General features: G+C 43.5%; 1 protein-coding gene across 5 annotated transcripts in view; it reads right to left on the bottom strand.

The window, feature by feature from the left end:
* Positions 1–17,059, bottom strand: part of LOC121290680 (Down syndrome cell adhesion molecule homolog) — a 548,723-nt gene that overhangs the window by 446,047 nt on the left and 85,617 nt on the right. The gene's annotated exons all lie outside the window — the stretch shown is intronic.

Here is a 17,059-nt window from a genome sequence, read left to right as displayed (position 1 = left end):
TGTTACATCTCTAACTTTTCCCAGTTCTGATGAAAGGTCACAGACATGAAATGTTAACACTGTTTTTCTCTCTCTACACAGATGCTGCCTAACCTGCTGGGATTTTTCCAGCGTTTTCTGTTTGTGTTTCAGATTTCCAGCATCCGTGGTATTCTCCTTTTCTCCCAGCAGCCTCCTCAGGATCTTATATATTTCAATAAGATCACCTCTTCTGCTCAACTCAGAAGACAACTCTTTCATCCCAGTAATTTCCCCAGTGAACCTTCTCCAAACTGCTTCCAATACAAGTTTATCCCTCCTTATGTAAGCAGACCAAAACTGTACTCAAAGTACTCCAGGTGCAGTCTCACCAATAGGGTCACCAACCCTCTTGGAATGGCTGTGAGTCTCCTGGAATCGGCATCAATCTCACAGCAGCCAAAGAAAGCCTTCCAGGAGATTTTAAAACTGTATTGTGTTAGCGCCATTGAGTGAGTTGGGCCAGTTTGGACCATAGCATCATCACCTCGCAAACAGGAAGGAGGGTCCTGTGGTGTTGGCTGGGAAATGCAGTCTCTCTATCCCTGCATGGAGGAGAGTTGGAAACTGGAAAGAGAGCAGACTACAACTCCCAGAGGACTCTGCAGCCAAGGGTAAGGGGGACGGTCAGTGACTTGACTGGTCAAATGAAACACCACGTGTTGAGATAAAGGGTGGGTGTAGCAGCTGGATATGACTGTGACAGGGGGTAATAAGCAGATGGATATGACTGTGACAGGGGGTAAGTAGCAGCTGGACATGACTGTGACAGGGTGTAAGTAGCAGCTGGATATGACTGTGACGGGGGTAAGTAGCAGCTGGATATGACTGTGACAGGGGGTAAGTAGCAGCTGGACATGACTGTGACAGGGGTAAGTAGCAGCTGGACAGGACTGTGACAGGATGTAAGTAGCAGCTGGATATGACTGTGACAGGGGGTAAGTAGCAGATGGATATGACTGTGACAGGGGGTAAGTAGCAGCTGGACATGATTGTGACAGGGGGTAAGTAGCAGCTGGACATGACTGTGATAGGGTGTAAGTAGCAGCTGGATATGACTGTGACAGGGGGTAAGTAGCAGCTGGATATGACTGTGACAGGGGGTAAGTAGCAGCTGGACATGACTGTGACAGGGGTTAAGTAGCAGCTGGACATGACTGTGACAGGGGATAAGTAGCAGTTCAGTTGAGATTGAGATTTTATTGTTGCTGATGTTTCCACTTTTTAATGTGGCACCTTATCAAATGCCCAAACACACTACATGTACTGGTTCCCCTTTATCCATCCTACTTATTACACCCTCAAAGAACTCCAATAAATTAGTCAAACACAATTTCCCTTTCACAAAACCATGTTGACTTTGCCTGATTGTATTTTGATTTTCTAAATATTCTGCTACGACTTCCTTAATAACGGATTCTAGCATTTTCCCCAATGACAGATATTAAACTAACTGACCTATGGTTTCCTACTTTCTGTCAGCCTTCTTTCTTGAATGGTAGTCTTATATTTGTGGTTTTCCAATCTGCTAAGATCTTTCCAGAATTTTGGAAGACTACAACCAATGCACCCACTATGTCTGCAGTCACTTCCTTTAAGATCCTAGGATGCAGGCCATCAGGTCCAAGGACTTGTCAACCTTTAGTTCCATTACTTTTCCTGGTACATTTTCTCTAATGACTGTGGTCATTTTAAGTTCCTCCCTTTTGCCTCTTGATTCTTACCATTCTCAGGGTGCTTTCTATGTCTTCTACTATGAAGACAGTAACAAAATACTTGTTCAAAGCCTCTGCAATATCCTTGTTTTTCATTATTAATTTCCCAGTCTCACCCTCTAAGGGACCAACACTTATTTTAGCAACTCTCATCGTTTTTAAACACTTATAGAAGCTTTTACTGTCTGTTTTAATATTTCTTGCTGGTTTTCTCTCATACTCCAATCTCTCCCTCTTTATTATTTTTTGTTGCCCTTTGCTGGTTTCTAATATTTTCCCAATCTTCTGGGCTACCACTAACCTTTGCAGCATTGTGCATCTTTTCCTTCAATTTAATATCATCCTTAACTTTCTTAGCTAGCCATGGATGATGCATCCTTCTCATAGTCTTTTTTTTTCACTGGAATATATCTTTGTTGTGAGTTATGAAATAATTTCTTAAATATCTGCTACTGCTTGTTTACCATCTTTCCTTTTAACCTATTTTCCCATTCCACTTTAGTCAACTGTGTCTCTATGCCTTAGTTTTTGCATTTATTTAAGCCTAAGACTCTAGTTTCAGACCCACATTTCTCACACTCAAACTGAATGTGAAATGCAATCATGTTATGATTACACTTACCTAGAGGATGCTTTACTGTGAGGTCATTAATTAATCCTGTCTCATTTCACATTACCAGGTCCCTGGTTGGTTCCAGATGTATTGTTCTAAGAAATTCTCCTGAATACACTCTATGAACACATTCCAGTTTGATTTGATTCATATACAGCATTACAGGTATACAGCATTACTAAAACGTGCTGCTATGTTTTAACAAACAATCGTATATATGGGCACCTACACAGAGGAGTGCTTTACCTTTGAAACACTGCCAAGGGAAAATGAACTGTGAATGTTGGCGATCTGATATAACAAGAAAAAAATGTTTGAGATTTACAGAACCTCAGTCAACATTTGTGAAGGAAAACGATAAGATAACATTAAGGAGGGGAGACTCTTCCCTCAAAACAGGAACTGAGGACGATTCTTAAACCCACGCATGGCCAGCCTCTTCTCTTCATAGGTGCTGACTGTTATATATTTACCAAAACATCTGATTTTAGTTAACCTGTATAAAAAAACTGATGCTCTGAGCTGACTTAATTAAAATCTTAGTTTAGTTAGTGTCTTTCTTTCCATATTATGCTGTCAAGTGCATTAGGGCCAGAATTTGCTGTCAAACTGCAACTGAAGCTAATGGCATTCACCGTTATTTATGCTAAATAGTACAGCACCTTGAGTCGAGGGGCAGATGCAAGGTTAAATATCCAAAAGCTGCTGTGTCGCTTTGCCATTAGCTTTACAAAAGCCACATCTCGTTGTTTGCCTTGACATGCACCGAATAGAGCAAAGTTGCTGCATTTGCATGGTAGATACAAACAAAACCTGCCATTAAAGTTTACAGCCAGTAATTACAAGTATAACCACCCTCTTAATGACATGGTAAATGTTAATGACTTACACTCGACCTCTCTGGCTCTGAAAATTAACTATTCTAAATTGTGAGACTCATTCCTTGAGGTTGTGAATTTTTTTTTTAGGAGACACTAAAAATGTAAAATGTTAAATTGTTTTTCTTATTTTTCCTTTCGGTGTCTTTTTTTCTCTCCAATCTTACTTTATTTCTCTTTCTGCACCGGCTTTGACATGGGGCTGGATATAATGCTCCCCTGCTGGCAAATTTAAAATTGGAAGGGTTTGTTAAATCCAGCGGATGGCCTGCCCGCCACCTACCTGCACTCCCCTACCTCCACCGCAATTGTACCAGCAGTAGGGGTAGCGTTGGCTTGCCATTGGGCCAGCTGAGGTCCTTAAGTGGGCAATTAGTGCCTTTTGAGACCACATCCAGCCGCTGCCGGGGTTTGACAGCCCTACATGGGCTAGTGGTGAGGGGGCGGGTTGGGGTAGGGAGAGGTGGAGGTTCCTCCTTTATGGCTTCCCTCAGCCCATTAGAGAGCCCACCCTTTCCCACTCCCCAAAGTGGCCCTCTCTCCATGGTCTCTCAAACCCAGTCCCCCGCTCTCCTCACCTGAGCCTGCCATCTTGGTACTCGGCGAGACCCCCAATGTTCCTAAATGACCCAGCACCATGCTCGAAGTGCTGGAGAGCGGCCAGCCTCTAATTTTCTGCAGTTCTAAGAGGCGGGACTTTCTGATCCAGAAGGGTAGAAGTCCCAACTTCACCCTATTAACGGCCAATTGGCTATTACATGGGTGCAGAGCAGCCAGTGTTCTCCTTGGTGAGTTCCCTCCTGACTTTATATAATCCATTGAATTCACCCCCTTTAATCCACTCCTTCTCAGTCCTTCTGCTGTTCACTTCCCAATCCTTAAATCAGAGATACCCTATCAGTTGCCCTGTTTACGTATTTCCCAGACGCTCTATTGTTCTTGCTATATCGTTATCAGCTCACTCCTGCAACAATTTTATGGAAAAATATTGACTTGAGTTGAAGGGTGCAGAAGCAAAGCTACCAACCGACAGATAGCACTCAGCAAAACCTGGCTCATTGTCTTCCTTTCATATGACAAGAACATGAGAAATAAAGGATTAGCTCTCTTTCGGTCCCCTGAACCTGCTCCACCACTCAACGACATCATGACTGAGCTCGTATCTCAACTCCACTCAATTCTCATATTCTTTGCTCCCCTTATTGTCCAAAGACCTACTGATCTAAATCTTGAATATACTCAACAGCTGAGCATCCTCATCCCTCTGGGATGGGGAATTCCAAAATTTCACATCCATTTAAATGAGGAAATTTCTCCTCATCTCAGTCCTAAATGGCCAACCTCCTTACATTGAAACTAAGAGCCAGATTTTTTTTTGCAGAGTTGAGCCTATTCCACAGGCCTTTAAAAATGGCAGGCGGGACCCAGATGCAGAAGTCTTCCCCTGTTGCTGATAGATTCCATTTTTGTCAGCAGGGGGAAGGGGCAGAGTGCGAATCATTTAGGCAGGATACCCGGTCTCATTTGGGCCATTTGACGTTAATGTTGGCTTTAACATGCCCCATTTTTACTGTCCCAAAGGCCTTAACCTGCAGCATGGGAACTGCGAGATTATGGAGGAGACATAAACGCCCGTGAAGGATCTGTTTAAGTGTCATAATCCAAAACGATTTAAATCTCCAGCCCTTTAAAATAAATTAAAAAACAGACAGCATCTTTCAGTTAGAGTAAAAAAAAGGGACATATGCTGTTGCAACGCATTGACTGACAGGCTATCTGGTCTAGCTTAGAAAAAAAAAGTCATCTGTTCCTGCAATTTCAACAGACTTCATTGTTGACATTTCCCAAGGGTTGTTATTACAGCTGAGCGCATTATGAATGCTTTGCTGAGCTTCTAAAGCTTGAACACCACTTATCTCAGCAGGGAGGGCTAAGTTCACATATTGATTGACAGTTTTAAGAGGCTTTTAAAGGATTAGCTCTCTTTGATGTGGTTATAGTGAATAGAATTTTTTTTTGTTGTTTTTACAACAAATTGGACACCTGAGAGGGTTTAATTTTTGAATGGCTTTCATGAATGAGAGTTCTTTCCGGTATCAGGTGAGTACGAGTGAGAGCTTTCTAGTCATAAAGTATTTTTTCCATCTGCACATGGATCCTCAGGTCCACCCATGGTGGATACTAGGTGACTAGCTACGGAGGCGGCGTTGAGGGGGTATGAACGCATATGGAAGTGGCCTAGGGGCATAAGGGGGCATGGTGTTGGTTGGAGGGTAAAGGGTGTGGGATAGAGAATCTAACAGCCAAGGAGATGGACCAAGTGGTGAGGGAATGGACAATGTTTAGAATCAGGATATATCATAGTGCCAGGTCAGCACGTTTTGAGTTCATAGACTCTCTTTACCTTTTTCGCATGACTAAGTGTGTCCTTTCCTTTCAAGAGCACAAGTTAGGCTTGCCTTAGAATGAAGGTTCACAGGATTGATTCCTGGGATGAGGGGGTTGTCCAATAAGAAAATATATTGTCTGGAAGATAGGAGAGGAGAAGTTCTCTCATTAAAACTCGTTAAAACTTTGAGGGCTTGACAGGGTAGATGCTAAGGAGCTGTTTCCCTTGGTGGAGATTCTACTGGCTCAAAGCCTTACAGAACCGAGGCACGCCTTCTAATCAGCCCACCTCTGTGGCCATCTCTGACCTGCTTCCAGAGGCGATGGGCCTGACTCCATCTCGCCCTGCCTCCTTGTAACAAAAATATGGTGGGTGAGGGCCTTTTTAAAGGAGACAGTTCTGCCAAGTTGGGAAATTTCCCAAATTGAGCATCCCGCCTCCATGGTGAATATTCGGCCCTAAGTCCGCTCCCGAAGTCTAGAAACTCCAGCACGCCATCTGAGCGACAGGAACAAAAGCCATGTCACTCTGCATTCGTACAGACCCATTTCCCCCTTTCCCCACCGCAACCACCACCCCCCCTGCTCAAACATTAGTCATTGATAACATGGTTCATGTATGTAAGCACACAAACATGTGTGAGACTATTCAAAATTGGATGTCTCACGTGCCTTTTCTTTTCACATTTCTCATTCAGAGCATGTCTCACTGAAGAGAAAACAGGGCAGGAATGGGAAGATCTGCACCCTGCTTCAGCGGCCAGGACTTCCAGATCCTAGTAGAGGAGGCTCAGGCACAGTGCGCAATATTATATCCACTTGACCACTGGGATAGCCCACAGCAACCAAGAGGGCATAGCAAGAGATAACCACTGCCCTGTGCACAGCAGCCGACCATCCAGGAACATGGATCCGATGTAGGAAGAGGCTCCAAGACCTACTGCGCTCCGGCGAGGTGAGTTGTTTGGTGCAAGTACTCAGAGGTCCAAGTGATGGTTCACATCTGAATGCTGCACCTATGGCCCATACCTCTTCTGTAGCATGGAGGCTTGTATGTACAAGATGCGCACAGCAGGGATGTAAGTGTCCACTATGCTACACTGAAACATTCAAAGGACTCCTCCCTGTTGGCACTGTATTTTACTCTTAATGTTGTATTTGCAGGACAAGAGAGCCATAACACCAGAGAGATGGCCTGGACTGGGGATTATATGGTCCGCTGCCCCTTTTCTTATGTTCTTATACAATCATAGAATGATATAACACAAAAGGAGGCCAATCAGCCCATCGTGTCTGTACTGGCTCTTTGAAAGAGCTATCCACTTAGTTGCACTTCCCTCCCCTGTCTCTCCAGCTCTGATAACATTTCACCTTCACATATTTATCCAATTCCATTTTGACAGTTATGATTGAATCTGTTTCCACCATCCTTTGAGGCAGTGCATTCCAGGTCAAAATAACCTGCTGTATATAAAAAAAAATCCACAATATCTCCCTTCTTTCTCATGATTTACCAATTACCTATATGCAGGGGTAATCTGGCATACTTCATTCCCTTTAAGATGACCCTGCACTTCAATACATCTGAGCTCATGCCAACTAACCCTTTGTGACCTTTAGACGGTGGGCTAAAATTAAATCAATTCTGCCGTTTGGTAGCAGCAGAAACCCGTCTCCCTGTTAACCAGCAGCCTAGAGTTTAAAGGACAGGCAGGCTTTTATTGACACACTGCATCCAATCAGCAGACTCTGTGTTTCAGCCAATTTGCATAACAAAGGTTAGCTGACGTCAATGGCTCGGAATCCAGGGACACGATATTTAAAGGTGACAGCCTTGCAGGTGATGTTATCAGATTATTAGGTCTAGCTGACCTCTTCTAGCTCGGTCTTCCCTTCACTCTCCCACACCATTGTTGCATAATTTCCCTGTCAACACACAACAGGCTGAAAGAACAATGCAACACAGATTCTGCTCAGAACCGAAGTTTTATATTTTCCAAACCGATGTACAGCTAGCATTATTAATCATTTTTTTCTACCATTGATTCAAGACCTAATAAAAGACAATCAAATAACGTGTTGCCAATTCGCAATTGCCTGTTGTACTCAGCTTCCTAATATCAATTTTTCTACACAATCTTTCCTGCTGAATGTGCTGGAATTTTGATCAGATTAGCGAAAATTCCCCAGTCCAGCACACTCCTGAGGAAATGTACTGAAAGGGGATTTTGAACGTTGAACTGAGCTCAGTTGTTAAGCATAGTGGTGTGTCCGAGTACACGCTTACTGTGAATAAGTTTGTCATAGAGTCATAGAGGTCTACAGCACAGAAAAAGGCCCTTCGGCCCATCGAGTCTGCGCCAGTCAAACAAGGACCGAACTATTCTAATCCCTCTTTACAGCACTAGGCCCATAGCCTTGTATGCCATGGCATTGTAAGTGTGCATCCAAATACTACTTAAATGTTATGAGGGTTTCTGCCCCTACCACCCTTTCATGCAGCGAGTTCCAGATTCCCAGCACCCTCTGGGTGAAACAATTTTTCCTCACATCCCCTCTAAACCTCCTGCCCCTTACCTTACATCTATGCCCCCGGGTTATTAAGCCCTCCACTAAGGGGAAAAGTTCCTTCCTGTCTACCGTATCTATGCCTCTCATAATTTTATGCACCTCAATCATGTCCCCCCCTCAATCTCCTCTGCTCCAGGGAAAATAACCCCAATCTACCCAATCTCTCCTCATAACTAAAACTCTCCAGCCCAGGCAACATCCTGGTAAATCTCCTCTGCATTCTCTGTAGTACAATCACATCCTTCCTACAATGCAGATTCCAGAACCGCACGCAATACTCTAGCTGTGGCCTAACCAGCATTTTGTACAGTTCCAGCATAACCTGCCTGCTCTTATATTCTATGCCTCGGCTAAAAAGGCAAGCATCCCATATGCCTTCTTAACTACCTTATCTACCTGTCCCGCTACTTTAAGGGGCCAGTAGGCATGCACACCAAGGTCCCTCTGATCCTCAGTACTTCCCAGGGCCCTACCATTCATCGTGTATTTCTGTGCCTTGTTTGTCCTGCCCAAGTCCGGACTTATCCTGATTAAATTCCATTTGCCACTGATCAGCCCATCTGACCAGTCCGTCCATATCCTCCTGTAATCTAATTTTCGTGTCATCCGCGAACTTACTGATCAACCCTCCTACATTCAAGTCTAAATCGTTTATATATACCACAAACAGCAAGGGACCCAGCACCGATACCTGTGGAATCCCATTGGACACAGGCATCCAATCACAAAAACACCCCTTGACTATCACCCTCTGCTTCTTGCCACTCAGCCAATTCTGGATCCAAATTGCCTTGGATCTCCTGGGCTCTTACCTTCATTATCAGTCTCCCATGAGGGACCTTATCAAAAGCCTTGCTGAAGTCCAAGTAGACTACGTCAAATGCATTGCCCTCATCTAGACACCTGGTCACCTCTTGGAAAAACTCAATCAAATTGGTCAGATATGACCGCCCCTTAACAAAACCATGCTGACTGTCCTTGATTAATCCCTGCCTCTCCAACTGCAAATTAATTCTGTCCCTCAGAATTGCTTCCAATAGTTTCCCCACCAAGTTTGAATTTAAGGTATTCAGCAACTTTACACTAAACACGCTTGGGTTGAACACTCATTTGTTCCATAATCATTTTGAGGGTCTCAATCACTGAGGAAATGTTTATATGAACTTAGACAAACAGGAAAAGACCCTTTGCTCCAGCCAGCCTTTCCTGCACAATTGTGATGCATCGCAATATCTACTCTCCCTGCACCCCCACATGGGCGTGGGCCAGAATTTTACACTCTCCCGACAGCCAGTTTTTAAGCCAGGGGGAGGTGGTGGAAGCGTGAAATTGAAGGAGCGGGATTCCCTCAGAGTCCCCACCTGCCTTGACCACACAGACACTTTACACTGGGGCGGGTAAAGCCTCGAACGGGAATCCTGCCCTTACCCTAGTTGAGGACCTTAAGTGGCCACTTAAGGTTTGGTGGCCTCTGAACCTCACTCCCCACTAGGCCTCTCTCCCGAGACCCTGATCGCCCCCTTCATGCCTCCCCCAGGTTTTCCCTACCCTCCCCGGCCTGGGACGCCTTGAATTTACCTGGGCCTCTGGTGCCCGGACTTAGGCTCTGACGTCCTATTACATTTCTACTTCTGTCCACTGCAGACTGCAGTGTCGTTGCTGCAGAGACTGGAGAGCTGCCGGCCAATCAGATTGACTTCCTGGGTGAGGGGGCAGAAGTCCCACCTGCAGCCACTTGATGCTCTTTCGAGCGTGAAATGGCTGCGGAGCACTCGGACTCGGCAGGGATGTATTCCTGGCCAAGACCCCGCCATCCGAAAAATTCAGGCCATGGAAACCAAGTGATCTCCTGGAAAAGGGGAACAACAGACAAAAATCCAGGCCAATTGGTGGGGGGGTGGGAATACTCAGAAAATTCCTTTCCAAATCCCTTGAAACTAATCCAGGGGATCACTCTGGGCCAAATTAATGTCACACAAACTCGGCTCATGTGGAACATTAGCACCAGCAGAAAATAAATGGCCTGTTTCTGAGCTGTAAATTCTACTTGGTACCTGCTCTTGTCAGAGGTGGTGTCATCCCAAGCAGACACAAGACCAGCTCTCAATTGAAGGAACTCAGGTGAATTCACGCATCGAGACGGTGGCCTGTTCCAAAGGTCCTCCATTCGCTGGAGAAAGAACCACCACCTGATATCTGGGACCAGAATTTCCCATTCGGAATTGGACGGAATGGAGACAGGAAAGCAAAAAAAATGGCTGCCGTCTCTGTTCCCGACTCTGCTGAATTTCCTGAGGATGGGGTGGGTGAAGGGGGTGGGGTGGGGGCTGGGGGGTGGTGGAGGACTGGTGCTGGTGGGGCAAAAGACTAGTGCTGGGTGGGAAACTGAAGTTAAATGGCCATGTCGACATCATTAGGGAGCTCATTATGAGCTCACCCTCTGACTTCCTGAGATTTTCATGGGGGCTGGCAACTGTTCAGAGGCTCTCAAGTTGGCGTAACAGGGCCGGCAGTGCTGAAAGAGTTTTACTTGATGGAAAAACGTATGTTTGGCCGTAAAGAAACTGAGCAGCAATGAAATTTTAACCATCAACCTTTCCTTGCCCCATTCCAGGTCCTAGCTCTCCGTTTGGCAAGGCCATGCAGATTCAGCAGCCACAGTAATGACCATTGATTTGGGCTAGAATGTAGTCTGCTTTCCTGGTGTCCCACCTCCATTCTCACATCCGCTGGCCACTAATTGGATGGCAGTATCTTCTGTAGACCCTGACCGCATGAAAATCCTGCCTGCTAGCAAGCTAGCAACAAAGGCGGGATTGACAGCCGGGATCGGCCCCGCTTCCCAATTCCCACCTGGAGCGGAAAAATCGGCCCCCCTAGTACCGTCTTTAAAGAACTTCTAATTGTTCTAGTCCTCCCTAACCCTTTTTTTCCACTCTTTCATGGGATGTGGGTGTCACTTGCAAGGCCAGCATTTATTGCCCATCCCTAACTGCCCTTGAGAAGGTGGTGGTGAGCTGCCTTCTTGAACCGCTGCAGTCCCTGTGGTGTAGGTACACCCACAGTGCTGTTAGGAAGGGAGTTCCAGGATTTTGACCCAGCGACAGTGAAGAAACTTAGTTGAAAACGAATTATTTATTGATAACCTTCATGATCTAATAAACAAATATCAATCAAATCACCCCATACCTATGCTTTTCTACATTGTAAAATCCTAGCTCTCTGAGCCTTACTTGTCATTTATTGTTAAAGGAATAGAGTATAAAAATAGGGAAGTGTTGTTGCAAATGTACAAGGCATTGGTGAGACCACACCTGGAGTACTGCGCGCAGTTTTGGTCCCCTTACTTGAGGAAGGATGTAGTTGCATTGGAGGCGGTTCAGAGGAGGTTCACTAGATTGATTCCAGAGATGCAGGGCTTGTCTTATGAGGAGAGATTGAGCAGTCTAGGCCTATACTCGCTAGAGTTTAGAAAGATGAGAGGAGATCTAATTGAGGTATATAAGATACTAAAGGGGATGGACAAAGTAGACGTGGAGCGGATGTTTCCCCTTGTGGAGCATTCTAGAATGAAAGGCCATAGATTTAGGCTAAGGAGTAGAAGATTTAAATCAGAGATGAGGAGGAATCACTTTTCTCAAAGGGTCGTGAATCTGTGGAATTCACTACCTCAGGGTGCAGTGGATGCCGGGACACTGAATAAATTTAAGGAGGAGATAGACAGGTTATTAATTAGTAATGGGTTGAAAGGTTATGGGGAGAGAGCGGGAAATTGAAGTTGAGGCCGAAATGAGATCAGCGATGATTGTATTGAAAGGCGGGGCAGGCTCGAGGGGCTGAATTGCCTACTCCTGCTCCTAGTTCTTATGTTCTTATAACCAAGATGCTTCACATTGGGAATTAGTCTCCCATGTCTCAATCACATTGTTCATGTCAGAATTGCAAAGCTAGACACAGTTTTCTAACTGAGGCCTAATAAATGGCTGCAGATGAATTTATTTGACCATATTTTTTGAGTAAAGAGCAAAAATATTGGAGCACAGGTAGTGGAAAGGGCTGGACCCTTATGATGTTACTGAATTAATAAGACATGAAGCACTCTTGGTTGATGAGTATGATTTTGTCTTCCTTGCATCAGGCAGGAGTCCTATACATCAAAATGCAATCTCAACATTTGACACTAATTCTTCACACTATTTTGCTCCGTGTAAGAGACACGGAAACAGCAGGAAAATCCCACTGTAAGTCCTCTATTAAGGCTATCCACAGAGATGGCCATGGGGGAGAATAGGTGGAGGATGAGAGGAGGATTATTAATTGAAAAAATTAACTAAATTTTATACAAACTGGTGAGGAGAGAGCAGCAGGTACTGCTGTGTACCTTTTCCATCCTGATAACATCGCATTCCCGCAATGTTTCAGACACTCTTTCAGGCACAAAACACAATACAAGTTTGCGCTGCCACTTGCGTATGGTAAGCATTTAAGACAAAAAAAACAACTTGCATTTATATAGCACCTTTCATGACATAAACACATCCCAGAGTGCTTTACAGCTTACTTTTGAAATGTAGTCATTGTTGTGATATAGGAAATGTGGTAGCCAGTTTGTGCACAGCAAGCTCCCACAAACAGCAACACGATAATGACCAAGTCAATCTGTTTTTTTAAACAATGTTAATTGAAGAATAACTACTAGCCAGGTCACTGGGAATAGCTCTGCTGCTCTTCTTGACAATAATCTCATGGGACCATAATCCACCTGAGCAGGTAGTTGAGGTTTAATGTCTCATCTGAAAGAAGGTACCTCCAACAGTGCAGCACTCCCTTGGTACCACACTGGAATATCAGCCTATATCTTTGGTAAAACCAGTTGTTCCCAATAAACATTTAATCATTTAAACTCTGCTTACGCTCCTGTTAATTAGGCAGTGATAGGAAGAATTAAGCAGCATTACTCCTCATTACTATTTTCCAACTTTCAAAGTTACTCAGCTCCACAAAAATCGCTATAAAAATGTTCCATATCGATTATTTTTCAGCACAGAGTAGAAGTTTACAGCACAGCTTTTAATGCACGACATGAGCTATTGACACCACATTTTCACATATTGATGTAACTATTTATCAGCCAGGTTCAGGACCATTTAAAGGAAATGTCATCATTAGGACTCCATAGAATTACTGTCTTTAGCCCAAAGGTTCAATCAGTGTCGTTCATCTGCACTTCAATTCAGCTTCTTTACAGGTTGGAATTGTCCATTCTCTGGAGCAAGCGTTTCCAATTATATCATCAGGGTCCACTGTTTAAACAAATACAGTTTTAAAAAGCCAACGGGAAGTGAAAGGAAAAGGACAAATGAGTTCAAATGAGCCATAATTCCTTAAATGTGATTAAATAAATGAAGATACACAACACCAGAATGACCTGGTGATATACTGGTGCCATGATATGCATCATTGCAGCTGTTCCACGTTATCAAGCTGACAAACTATCTGGCAACATGCTACCACCTCTTTAAAACACACAGAAAATAGCTGCAGAAGATACTATTTTGAAGAGGCAGCTTGCAGTGCAAAGCCATGGGCCCAACTCCAAATGGGATCTTCAAAGGTTTCAGCCTGTTCCAATAGTCCAAAACTTTGGTGGGATTAAAGCCAAGTTTTCTTTTTTAATATTGGCTCCTGCGTCTGACTGAAACCCACACAATCACAAGCCTTTGGAAAATTCATTCATGGTGATGCAGATGATCTGTTGCCAGGAATCTCCTGATCAGCCATCATAAATTTGGAAGATAACCATCGGAAATCCTGGATAATCGTGTAAATGGGTGAATTCTCACTCTTACTGCTGATAAAGGAAAATTGGATGAGGTCTTAAATGATTGGCTAATCCATTCCTGCCCATTTCCCCTATTCTCCCACCAAACCTGCTCTGTCCTCTCCCTCCTCCAGCACTACCAACATTCTGCCGGCAAAGTTACAATGACCTAACGGGAGAATCACAGGAAATTCACAGTGAGGCTTATTTTAATCCTAGAAATCACTTTAAATTTAATCCCATTTGCCTACCTCATGCTTTTATCTTACCATAACCTTCAGAAGAAATTGAGATCTAATTTTAGTCAAGTCTTTTGTTCTTAGGTTTTAGGCACCATTTATGTTTAGTTCTCAGTGGGGAAGAGGGGGGATTTTGGTGAAAGTTTCATTCTGTTTCTGTTTTCCTTATATTCATTCAGGTATTTTCATAAACTTTTGCAAAATGTTCACTTCTAACAAGGTCCCAGTTGTCCCTTCATTCTGGGAGATCAGATCTCACATGGCTAAATGCCATGTCATCGAATGGTACAAGACCCTTCCAAGAATCCATCCAACTAGAGTTGACAACTTTACACCGGATTAACCTTTACTATTCTATTTAACATCTTATCCAGCTCTGTAAATGTTGTTTTATTCTGTGTTCAGTTTGATCAATAGATTCAATTGTGCATTTTCTCTCTCAGGATCAGCGACAAATCACCATGCAACCTTAGCATTTGGTTTACAAAAATGAACTATTCAAACGATGCCCTTGCTACGAGATTTCATTTAATCTCATTGACCGGATCTCCTGCCTTGTAATTCTGAGATGCACCAGGCAGGGCCTACAGCACAGAGCATTTTCTCAAAAATTAGGTCATTATTAGAAATGAAACATAAATAGAATGTCGATAGATTCTCGTTATTTGGTTCACTTCAACTAATTTCCTTCATTTTAAAAGAAGACATTGTGTGTTATGTTCAATAGTATTATTTCACACACACAGTCAGAGTACAGGGCATCAATTCATTTTCTTGAAAAAATGAATCTCATCAAATAGAAATTGGAGAGAAAGAAGAAAGCCAAGTCTTGGTAAAGATATCCGCGGTTATTATTCTTAGATTTTTCTGATAGAAACCAAAATGATCTTGAAATATGATATTTTGAGTTAAGATGATTATAGCTGGCAGGAAGAGGAGTTTGAGCACTGGGCACTTCACATTAACCAAGAAAACAGTTACATTCCAGCTACTGAGAGAGAATTAAGGGAGTGAAAGGATTGTCAGGCTCACAATTCACAAGATTACTGTTAACTAGAATAAAAATTCACTCACAGTACAGCTCATGGAATATTGTGGAAGAAGGCTGACGGACGTAACTTGATCTTTGATCAACTTCAGGGAGGTGCGAGAGACAGGTGCTCATACAGAGTCACACAAATCAAGGCAGAAGAAAAGCAAAATATAGCAAATAATTTTTAAAAGGCAGAAACCTTGTACTGAATCTTGTTTACACCGCACCGAATGCAGTTCCAGTCACCAGATTATAAAAAGAATATAAAGGGACTGAAGAAGGTGCAAAACAGATTTACAAGGATGACCTGCAATGGTGCACTTCTCAGGAAAGGATGAACAGGCTGGATCGCTCTTTTCTTGAAAAGGGAAGGCTGAGGGGTGACCTAATAGAGGGCCTCTCAAATTATGAAAAGCTTTGATAGACCAAAAACAGGGGGAGCATTTCTACTTGTGGGGAAGAGCAAATCTAGAGGCTATCAATTTAAGGTAGTCCCCAAGAACTCAATAGGGAATTCAGAAAAAACTTCTTTACCCAAAGAGTGGTGAGAACATGGAACTCACAACCTCTGGGAGCAGTTGAGGTGAATACTCTGGAATACATTTAAGGGGAAGCTAGATAAGCACATGAGAGATGAGGGAGGAGGGGGTTACAATGGTAATTTGAGATGAGGAAAGGTGGCAGAATGCTCAAGTGGGGCATAAACTCTGTCATGGACTGGTTGAACAGAATGGCTTGTTTCTATGCTGTATATTGTGTAATTCTTTGTCAGATAAAGATCACAAGAGAAAGAGAGGGAATGGAAGCATGCGCTGGGCTGAAAGCAAATACATGCATGAGAGAGGAGAAGAGCACAGGACAATTTAAGATAGAGGAATTGGGAGTCTTTTAACCTAACTTGCTGGGATGGTATCAGACACCTGTTTTATACCGTGCCCAACTTTGCTTTCCATTGATCCAATAAGGAAATAAAACCGGGCAGGAAGAAAAGAATGGCAGCTGGTCCAATCCCATTGGTTTCCCAACAGGAGGCTTATACTCCCATAGTCTCAGGCTGAGCCACAGATAGAATGAGTATATGTAGACGGACTGATATAGAAGGACTCATCCATCAACTAAAAGTGAGACACATTTGGCAGGTGGTGTGAGTGGAGTCTTCCCCTGAGGAGCTCTCCTGTCTGAACATTGTTGACCAATAATCCAGTCTTCAAAGGTAAAGCACGGAGACATAAAAATTAAAGAGCAAAAGACAAGGCTCCTTTCACAACCATTGATACAATATATAAAATAGCATCCTCCATAAAGTTCATCATGGGTAACACGAATATTCAAAACTGGTAATGGATAAAGAAAGCTGAAGTATTGGTTTCAATGTTTGGGTGAAGAGGTTGGTTGGCAGAGGGCACAGCTCTCCTGTGTTACAATTTCAGGTTTTTAAAAGTGCTGTTTTCTTCTTCAGTGGTTTCATGTATGTAATTCCCAGAAGTACAGAAATATCCCCTATGATTCTAAAATTGTACCATTTTCTGTCCTTGCGATTGCTGTGTGCCCTGCGGGATTGACAATGATCCCCAGTCTGGAATATACTAAATTTCAAGGTACACCCTGACACTGAGGATTATATATGGAATGGGAAAATTTGAATGGCTATAAGGGAAAGGATGAGGAGTGTAGCTCTTTCAAAGAGCCAGCACAGGCACAATAGGTCAAATGACTTTCCTGCATGCTTTATGACTCTATAACCTGTCCACCACCAGCATATTTTGGATACTCATACCTACAA

The sequence above is a fragment of the Carcharodon carcharias genome, chromosome 18 (genome assembly GCF_017639515.1).
Source record: "Carcharodon carcharias isolate sCarCar2 chromosome 18, sCarCar2.pri, whole genome shotgun sequence".
Lineage (NCBI taxonomy): Eukaryota > Metazoa > Chordata > Chondrichthyes > Lamniformes > Lamnidae > Carcharodon > Carcharodon carcharias.
This window is presented reverse-complemented; position numbering and strand designations above follow the sequence as displayed.